General features: G+C 43.2%; 1 long non-coding RNA gene across 1 annotated transcript; it reads left to right on the top strand.

Moving 5' to 3' along the window:
* Positions 1-2,128: 2,128 nt before the first annotated feature.
* Positions 2,129-2,652, top strand: LOC130531324 (uncharacterized). The gene is made up of 2 exons (XR_008952075.1): positions 2,129-2,364; positions 2,427-2,652. It is a non-coding gene; the product is annotated as an uncharacterized LOC130531324 (long non-coding RNA).
* Positions 2,653-10,764: the final 8,112 nt, after the last annotated feature.

The following is a 10,764-nucleotide window of genomic DNA, read 5'->3' as shown; positions in this document are numbered from 1 at the left end:
AACAAGAAAATGTGGACGATCCAAAGACCGTATTGCAAGTGCGTCTGTCTCCAGCGTTTGTTATGGTTGGGATGCATCTTGGTATTTTATTAATGCAACATTAATGAGTTTTAACCATCTGGAGTGTCAGCTGGGTGAAGGCGAGACCCCAAGGAGTCATGGGTTCATCAATGCAACACGGTGCTCAGGGAAAAACAGCATCAAACAATCCTTTTATATTCACTCTAAGCACCATGGGTTATGCTTCATACAACAAAGGTTTAACTTTAGGTACTTTCTCATCGCATTATCAAATGTAAGCTAGGTTGATCGTGCTTGTGCTTTGTAGTTGAGAAACAGGATGAAGCTAATGCTGATGTCAGTGGACCCAGTTATCCGCTAGCATGTTGATCCACTGTGTGGTCTAGCACATATCACGCCCTGGTTCTGCACAACTGGTTTTGTGTAGAACTATAAAAACCTAAATTAGGGCCCCAAAACACTCACGCACAGTCGCATGCGCATGGACTATAATCTGCAACAGAGGACCCTGTGAAAGGATCAGTTGGAAAGATGGACCCATTATCCGAATTATTCACTCTTCTCTGCCACTTAGAGACCTGCAAAAATCCACTTCAGAAGCTCAACCATGTCAAGACTCTGTGGGCCTTCCAGGTACGACTGAATGATTCATAACTAGATTATTGAGCTTAGCACCAGAGCGTTTTAAAACCATATTTTCCTTAATCCCTCATTCCCAAGAAGCAATATTACCGACTCTACTTAAAGATTAGGGCTCCCTGCAACTCTGCTTCATATATTTTGCCTCTTTTTTTCCGTAGCAACTGATATAATTACATCTGGATGGTGAGTAAACTGTGATTATTCACAGCTGCCAAATCTGCTCACCATCTCACTATTTAGCACCTTGAATTCAGCCTTTCTGACCAAACCCTGAAGTACTTTCTCTCTGCCTCTCTGTTTTTTTGTAGACAGCATCTCCCTCCTGAAGGCAATCCAACAATGTCCCACTCATTGATCAGGGAGAGGATCAGTGCAATGTGGAGGTAAATGGCTGTCACAGGGAATGATAGACCTTAACTCAACCATGGCTCCACCTAAGGCCACTCAGGCTCCACTTAGAGTGATGGATGCAAGGATGTCACCCATCACATTCTCAAGCGTGGGGAAAACTTTGTTCCATTACCAGCCCCAGCCCCATTTGTTCCCCTCCCTTGGGGGGTGGTCGTGCCGAAAGTGGCAGAAATAAATGAACTTTGCAAAAAGCTGCAATTAAAAATGTAAAATGGTGGTGGTGTGGGAAAAGTTGGACGAGTTAAAATCAAGGTTTAGGTCTCGTTTCAGGGAGCTTTATTTTTTTGAGTTGGGAATAAAGTCAAACAGGTCAGTGATAACAGCCAGATGTCCTCTTTCAAACTGAAGTAGAAAATTGGAAAAACGGCTCTAATGTGAACCACAGACTAAGAAGTGAGTGAGACATTTCTATCTTTAGAGAGTATTGCTGGCTTCTTCCAGGAAAGACAAACTTGTAATCGGGAATTTAATATTGGACCGTTACATACTTTTTGATAGCGGCTCCAGCTGAGCCCGTCTCGTCTATCCCGCCCATCACCTCCAGCATCGGCTCCATCCCCAGCACCGTCGTTCTCAACATTACCCCAGCTTGTTCATATCTTACGTAATGTTGAGTGTGGCAGCGAGTGAACAGATGGCAGCTTCAGAGTGGACACCAGACCGGAGAGCCTGTTCCATCACCATCCATCTCCTCTATCTGGAAATGATTCACCGATTGATCTGTGACATCATCTGTTCCATTGATATCCTTTACCGGGCGGGACATCCCATTAACTCCTGTTCCCAGGAGGTCATCTTCATGATGTGTCCATGACACCCACAAACCCACGCCCTTCATTTTTCATATAGAAACCTCAGACTTATGTGATATTATGTTGATTAACCAATAATCAACATAATCAGCTGTGTTATAGTTCTTTTGGTTTTTAGTAAAAATGAGTCAATCTTAATTATTTAAACGAAGATAACTGTACAAAAAACTGACAATAAATAATGGGTTTTCCAGGCCAGTATTCTTCTGTCTTGTTTAAATTTACTCCCCTCCCCCCCTCTTTTGTTTCCCCGCCTCTGAATTGTCTCATAATGTGTTCCACCTGTGTTTGGGTCTGGTTCCCCTGCAGCCTTTGGCTCCTATTGCTGAAGGAGCTTTGTTTAGGTGCCATTTGGATCCGTTTAAGTGTTGAGACCCATTACCTGGATTTACCGCATGTCTGGATGTGGTTTAAAACGTGGCCTCTGAATCCTGGTACCGGACGGCGCCCGAGCAGCAGAAATCCAACACAAAATCAGGTATTCTTTCTGTTCACCTAGAAGCTGTGCAGCCCCCTCACATTTAACTGTGTTTATTCCAGCATGAGCTCCCCATGAGCATATTTGCATATCAGCGGAGACAAAACTATCAGGTGTTAGCGCCTCTGGTTGTCATGGCGCTGTCCCTGTGTGAATCAACTCCTTCAACGTGAGCGTGCTGTTACCACACTGTGACTGGGGCGATTGGATGTCTCATCTCCTCCTCCTGCTGCCCTGGAGTCACGCTTCAGTTCTCATTTTTGCCAAAATAAAAACTCCCTAAATTAACATTCCAGTCACTGAGTAATAGAATACTGATAATAATCAGATGTGATGCATTTGTACACGCTTGGTGTCAGAATCAAAGTGAGTGTTATTTTTAAAACGTCTAGTTTCTTCTCGTTGAACATGGCGACGCCTACGGTCTGAGGGTTAGCTGTCCTAACATGGGAGCTAATAGAGCCGCAAATCAGGCTGCAGGCGACCGCTTCCCCTCCTCTACACGCTACTTTTTAGTCTCATGTTCTGTGTCACTCCTGTGTTCCATTGAATGTTGAGTTTACCTGTGTGCAGATGTAAATGACCAAAATCAGATTGAGGGGTACACATGCACGCGACGTTGGACAGAAATCCAGGCACAGCGATCCAGATTTCTGCCATTACTTTATAATGTGGCTGGATTACGCTCTGCACACCAATAATAATAATAATGCACATCATGATGAATAATCTGATCACTCCAGTCCTGTAAACAGGTTCAACACATGGAGGATTCTGGTAAAGCAGTTCAGAATGTCCTCCGTGTCTCATCTGAATTGTGCTTTAGGTGCAGTCAGATTCAAACCAGGTTATTGTTTCTTCTGATGTCCCTGAGACATTCCAGTGGGATTTCACTGGTTAGACAGAAACACACTGGAGGCTCCTGTTTCTCTTCTGTCAGGTTTTAAACCTGTCAGTCGATTTTGACCTCCAGAGTCAAGGAAAAAAGATTCACCACACTGATTCTTGCATTTAAATGTCCAGACAAATCCTGTTTCCCCTGTAAAATGTGTTCTTTATGGTTTCCAGAATCTTTCTAATGGCCTGTCGCTTGGAAAAAAAAAATGTAGGTGCAGTAGTGCGTTCTTCTTCTGTCCCGGGGGATGACGACTTGAAGAATGGGGACGTTATAAATCACAGGCGTTGCTGTCAAATTCCTTCATGAAAAAAGGGGGAAAATTCCTCGCATCACAAATCATCACGGTAACAATTTGCTGAGTTTAAATTGATCCAATGCTGCTTTTCACATTAACCCACACGTTATTCATTTAAAACTCACAAACCGGAGCAGCCATGGAAAGCAGGTAGTAATCAGTGGCATTTACCAGAGAGCCCACGTTCTTTAAATATAAAACAGTTTATAGAATCATACTGCTGTGCCGTCACCATAGTTACATGAAAGTGAAAGAAATTAAATGTCTTGGATTTGCATCTTTCTCATTATCAAATGTAGCTCCCAGTATGACTGCGGGTTGGCCAGTAAATAAAGAACTGTAGGTAAAAACAACAAAATTACACCTTTTAAAAATGCCAATCAACCACTGCTGCTTTAGATCCATTTGAAAGGTTCAATTAGAAACTACTAAGTTAAAATCTTAATTGAGCCTCTTAATTGGGACAAAATAACTCATGAATATGTTCTACTTTTTCCAGTTAAATAAGTCAGAAATGTGAAGTGCCGAGTACACGAGTGGGCATTTATCTGAGGTTTTAATTGTGTTCTCAACCCTCTTTCCAGTTTTATGAATGATAAAATGTAATGTTTTCCATATCGTCAGCTCTCTGCGTTTTAAGTATTCAAGTGATTTTGCTTAGAATGTTCGACTCGGGATTTATTTTCTGTAATAAACACTGTGAGAATTGAATGAAAACTTTAGGATTCTATATTAACTTCTGAGTTTATTCGGCTCTTGTGGGATCGTGGAGGAAACGTAGCATCCGAAAAAGCAAAAATGCAAATTAAAAAGATGACCAATTTGTGAGGGAGAATGATGTGAGTATATACTGTAAGTTGTGTATCCGTAAAATACTAGAATTAAAGGTTCGAGGATAGAATGCATTTGGAATTCTCAGATCTGTGTGGTCAAACTGGCTCTTCTTTCTCAGCACATTCATTCATTTCCCACCCTTTGTTCTATCCGCCCTTCATGCTGTGTCATCATTAATTCTCATTATTTCCAATCATCTGTTCCCTGACTCGTCTCCATACTGTCTCATTCAGTGGCGATTATCAAATATAAGCTTTGGGAATGGGTTGGGGCGATTCTCCAGCCCGTCGACTCCACACATCATTAACATCACACCACAATGTCCCAGTGAAACGGATGATACCAGTTTAAGTGACGAAACCACAATAGAGGGAAGCGACAGAAGCCATTAGACAAAAAGCAGAAGTCAGTCTAACGCTGATATTTGTTCCGGGAACCTTGTGCTGAGGTCACTTCTTCTCTCAGAGGGGGAGAAAAGAGATTGGCCTTCTGTTAGAGGCAGCATTCAGTAAATTGGATTAAGCCCACACGGAGGACAACCTGTCTCTGGAGGGTCTCCCGCAGCATGAATATTGATGCACAGTTTAATGCTCTATCACAGAATCCCAGTCAATGACAGCGCCTCTAACCATCAGAGCCTGGAGGTGACTCACAGAAATATACCGGGGTGGGCAACAGGATTTCATTTTCCATCTCGACAGTTAAAACTCTCATTACAGTGTCACGAGTGCCACAACAGGCCTTTGACAATCAGCGGGCAATAAAACGTTTCAGCAACTCTTGACTGTGTGATATCAGGCTTTCAGGTGGAGACTTGTTTGTTTTGCTGAGAATAGGAAAAGGCCAACTTTCATTCTTATTCAAAGCCAAAATAGTGTTTTCACCATGTGCCAGCCGACTGTCAGGGCTCTTTGTGCTCGGATAAAACTTCAGCCCTCTCAGATGAACACCGCTGGCTGATTCCAGGCTGTAAGAAAACCTGTGGCATCACATTTGCATCCATGTGGCAGCCAAATCATGAACAGAACTCAAATCATCCTATTTAGGAAATCATTTTGGTCCTGTCTGGGATGCAGGCCTCATTTTTCCTGCTGGAGCTAACATCCAGACTCAGATGAGCTCACTTTGATGGCAACCAGATGCGTTCATTCAGTCCAATCTTGAGGCCTCCAAGGCTCATGGAAAAATACCTGCGAAGGAGAACCGGCAGACAAAATAAGGACTGTAGCAATAAAAAAACGATAATTGGGATGACACAGATGCTCGATTGATGCTTAGAATGATAGCATCCACATTATCCAGTATCACAAATATGCTAATGCTTGTTCTCCACCTGGCCTTGGATGTTGTAACCCTGCGAAATAAAAATAGGAGTGGGGCTGGGGGTTATTGCTTTTCCACAAAGTCAACCAGAGGCTAAAAGTTGTGATCAGGTGACGGTTTCAAATGAACGGCAAACTGAGCGGCTGGTGTCGCTACGTCGGAGTTTACGCTTTAATTTGAGAAAGAGTTAGAAGACTGCCGGCTGCAGAAAGGCAACATGATGAAAAGAAACAGGTTATCCTGTAGGTGGCGATACGGAGCCCCCAGATTGGATCTGAGAGGGCTTTTTCCCTGTTGCGTCCCCGTGTTGCCGCTGATGTCATTAAGGTGTCTCTCCGTGCACCGACTGGGTAAACAAGATTTTAGGCATTTGAAGGAATTCAGGTGGAATGATGCTGCTCCTCATTAACAGTTTCTTTGCTTTCTGGGTTCAGAAGGTTCAGGTGGTGTTACAGATTGAAAAGCCGATTTTACGAGGGTGTCTAAGCCCTAATAGACTTGTTTGACTCGGCCATTCTGAGCGTGTAGGCCTCGCTTCAGTGGCGTTTGACGGAATGTGTCTGGACTGAGGCTGCAAAGTTTGCGCTATCTTGTCAGACCATCTTGTCTCCAGTAAAAATAGACTCCATCAGTGATTTAACTGCCGGTTCCCAATTTCAGCCTGTGTTTTCAGCTAAACCTCCTGTGGCCATTACTCGTTTACACACAGACACCATGATGAACAATAGTCGAATCCAGAATTCTCCTTTGAGGATAATTCCTGCTGTGGCATATTGCTCTTCACAGTTAAAACCAAACTGCAAATTCATCACCGAGCCCGTCTGACTGATGCAGCTGAGGAAATATATGTTCTTCCATCTAAAACAGATGGCTCAGGAACATTAGACCATGGCCTTCAGTGCACAAAAATGGTAGCAGCATTTTTTACTGATGTTTCTTTTTTTGTTGATTTGAATTACATTTATTTATTTATTTATTTGGTTCCTGTTTTCTCCCAGTGGGTCCAGGCTCGGCGGTGTAAATCAGGTGTTAGCGGAACATTAGCGCGCCAAAATTAACCCCGAGCTTTGGAAGGCAACTGAAAGAATGAGGTCACAAACACGAGCAGCTCAAATGAGTTTGCAAGAGTTCTTAAACTAACTTGGATTCCCCTTAATTACAACCTTGTCTAAGTTAATCTCACTTTAATTTGCTTATATGATGAAACAAATGCAGAGGCTCCATTATCTACTGACTGCTGATGTGCTAGAAGGGCAGAACTCCAGTCCTAATTATTTTACATTGTCAGGAACCAGTTTTTTAGCTATTTGTCTTTGATGTATTGGGTTTTTTCTTTGATCTGTGCTGGTCCTCACGTTTGAAATGATCCACTTCTGGAGTTTGGTTTTTTACTCCACCTGTTCCTTCTGGTGATCTCATTGTCTTTGACATAGTTACACTCAAAGTACTTTTACTTGCTGAAACTACTTCTGGATCCCACTTTAAGCTGCCTCTAAAATATGCATTTGGGTCTTAACCCTGCTCTGATCATGACACTTACTGGTAGCTGTGACGCACACGAGTGCCAAAGCCAAAAGCAGCGTCTTGGCTTTTGTGTTTCGTATGAGGACGACAAAATGACATCCTAATCTGCTTCTTATTTTATCTCGACTGCACTTTTTGATTTTTCGGCATCCCTTTCATCACCGAGTTCTCATCCAGTTTCTGTCTTCTCTGTCTCCTCTTGTCTCTTACAATCTCTCTTAATCTCTGTAGGCTAATTATAGCGATAATATTTTCATTCCAGAACATATGTTCTACACAGCTTCTGTAGATGCCTGTAACTTCCCACTCAGCTCAGTAAACCAAAGGCAGTTCTCGGATATGTCCTTGCACGTCCCTCACTGGAAGTTCGGCATTTCAGCAGGAGATACTATCCTTTAGTCACAGTTTGAATGGTCTCTAGCCTTGAAATGGAAAAGTTGTGTGTCTGTGTGTGCGTGTGTGTGTGAACGTGTGCGCATTTGGATTAAAAAAAAGAGGTTTTACGTTTTTTGCCTCGGTGGGTTAGGTGTGTGTGTCCTTGTTATCATCTCTGGCTGCGTGGCCTTCACTCCCTCCGGACTGCAGCTTCAGGCTGGGGAAATCAAGGATGGTACATCTTAATATCGGAGTAAAACCTGGATTAGAGCCTCGAAGATGCTGTGTAGGGGAGGAGCCTGAGCATTTAAACAGAACTGTGTAGGAGAAAGATGGATGAGAGGAAGATTTTCTCAGATTAGAAAAGAAAGCAGCTCCTCGCACGAGCAAATTTCACTGTCGGTGAGGGTGAAGCAGGCGCGTTCGTGGAAAATATTATCCTGAAATGCAGCAAAGAACACAAATCTGATGAGGTGGAGGTGCTCACACATGCTCTCTCAAGCTTTCTCTTGGAGCCTCGATACGGTTCGTGAACTCCAGAACTCGATTTCGGTAGATGCTGGTTCAAGGACAGTTAATAAGGGTCACCGTTTTGTCTCGGGACCAAAGGAAAACAAAAGGTTCTCTTTGTATTCCATCCACCGGTTCCATCAGCGCAGCCTTTTGCTGATTCTGGCGGAAGCCGAAAGACAGGCGGCTCCCAGGCTTGAAAGAGACTGTGACTTTATAATTATCACCTCGCTTGGAAAACTGACCCAGAACAAATGCAAAACAGGACCAGAGGCAGACGGCAAAGAGAAAAAGGAACAACAAAGTCCCCCCAGGGTCCTGTGATGACCAGAATTAATGGAATTCAAATCTAAATCATTGATAAATCCTCAATGCTTCAGCAGCAAGTCAGGAAGGATCACAAGATAAAGCAAATCATACTGTAGATGCAGAGCACCAACGTGCACTTTGTCAGAGAAACTCATTTTTCCTCATTTAATGTCCAAACAAATGACGATGTTTTGGTTCAGTACCTAGTCCTGGCAGGACCAACCAGGGATTGAGTCAATAATGGCTCAATATCCAGCCTGTTTTACCACGTCAGTAAGTAAGAAATTCTGAAAAATTGTAGCATTTCTGCACTCTCACACATGGCAGTGGCAAGGATCACGCAGGGACTTTATTCAATTTAACTTAGCAGGGTGGCAATAGCTCGGAAGAATCGTAATCGTCAGGAAACTTCTTCAGATGAGTAAAAAAGATTTCATAAAGAGGTATTGTTTTGCCCCTCGCCAGTCCAGGAAGTGGGTGAATGTAATCTGAAGGGCACAAAGTGAATAACCTGCTTGGATCAAATCCAAGCTATTGAATCTATCTGGTTGAATTCTATAATATTGTGTTTGCATCTTCCATGTTCTGGATTTGACATAAACACATTTACTTGTCTGTCCTTGTGACTCCAGGAAATAAGCCAGAGTTCCCATATCTCCCCACCTGTGTCCACATGGTTGCTGGCGCTGCATGGTGCTGCTCCTCCTCATCGGTCCTCAGTCTCCTGTTGACCTGACAAAAGTATTTCCAAGCTCTTTGGGGTTTCTTAATGCTAACTGACAATAGGTGCAGTGTAGTAATTCCAAATGGAGTCTGTGGCCTTTTCCAGGTGATTATATTGACAGGATCCTGAATCTGTCCATCATATTCAGATGAATGTCCAAGGGTCTCTACAGGAGACACAAACTGAGGCTGGTATGAGGGAAGACGGACCGCTCCTTCCATTTCACCTGCTATCAAACCACTAAACTCTTCTCCTAATCATCGGGCCCTTCGTCTTTATCTAGCACCCTCCCGTCCAACACGTCCGCTGTCGGTCGTATTCAAACACCCATAGATTAGGACGTCTGATCAATGGCTCCTATTGCAAATTAGGACGGGTTCTTACCTTCAGTTGCAGCTGGAGACAGAAGTTGTTGATTACACGGAGCTCAGTTGTCTCTGTGAATAATGGCTGACACGTCGGGAACACAAGGGGCGACGTCCAGGTCCAGAATCCAAACCAGACTTCAGTCAGAGTGGACAGAAGAGGCAGAGCCAAAGCTTATTGCTTCCTTTGCAACATGATTTCATTTTTGTTTACCATTCTAAAAGTTGATGGGAGGCCTGAGAAACATTCTCTACGGGAGCTAATTTAGCATAATGAGAGAAAATTATAGAGTGAGATCTAAACGGGCGAAGAAGAACGCTTCAGGACTAAGCCTCCACAAACAGGGGACCTCCCAGGAGGTTTTAATTATAAAAGAGTATGTAACGTGCACCTGGCCGTGGAGGATCTATATTTTTGGAGGGTCTGTTGCCGTGCGGCTCAGCTCAAATGTTGGGGGGTTGCGTTCAGCGAGCAGATTTGATCCGCCTGATGCATGTGACTGCGGAACCGAACAAAACAGGAATTTTCTGCTGAAAACCTAAAGCTTCATTTAGCTGCAAAACCCGCCTGTAATTTAGGCCCCGTTTCTATGGCTACTAATTTGTAAGATGGTTCATAACATGATTGTTGCAGTATCTAAGCGTTCAGCCATATGTTCAAGCTATAGTACTCTTGTTGTCATTTCTGTTTCCTTTTAATGGGCAGCTCACATTTAAAACAGCCTACTATTTTTTTTTTTTTTAATAATTGGCACGTTCTTTATCTTGACATATTCAATTCAGGCAGATGCTGTCAAAGCCACGGTATTCAAGGCACATTATCCCTCAACATACTTGCAGAAAAGAGGAACAATACAATGATATGGAGTTAAAAAAAAAAAAAAAAACAGAAAATCTCCATCCATAAAGGCAGCTCAGGATGAAAGGAGCCCACACAGAACAACATCAGCAGAATCCATTCATCTCAGCCAGAATATCTTTTTTAGTCCACATGCCAGTGAGATTTTTCCCTTTTTTCACTCCATTTTCCGTACATACGCCCCTTTAAATGGCTTCAAACAGGCCCAGAGTGGCAAAAGTGTAATGATTATTAATGGCATGGGACCCAGAAAAGAAAGTTTGGGCATGGCTCTTTGCTGCTGGAATCTGTGTTTGACTGCAGAGAGCGCACGTTTAGACTAAAGCCGATACATGAAATTGGGGCAGAAATGTACTGTTGGGCCATTGAGGATCTTTTAATGCA

This window comes from Takifugu flavidus, chromosome 9 (assembly GCF_003711565.1).
Source record: "Takifugu flavidus isolate HTHZ2018 chromosome 9, ASM371156v2, whole genome shotgun sequence".
Taxonomy (NCBI): Eukaryota; Metazoa; Chordata; class Actinopteri; order Tetraodontiformes; family Tetraodontidae; genus Takifugu; species Takifugu flavidus.
This window is presented reverse-complemented; position numbering and strand designations above follow the sequence as displayed.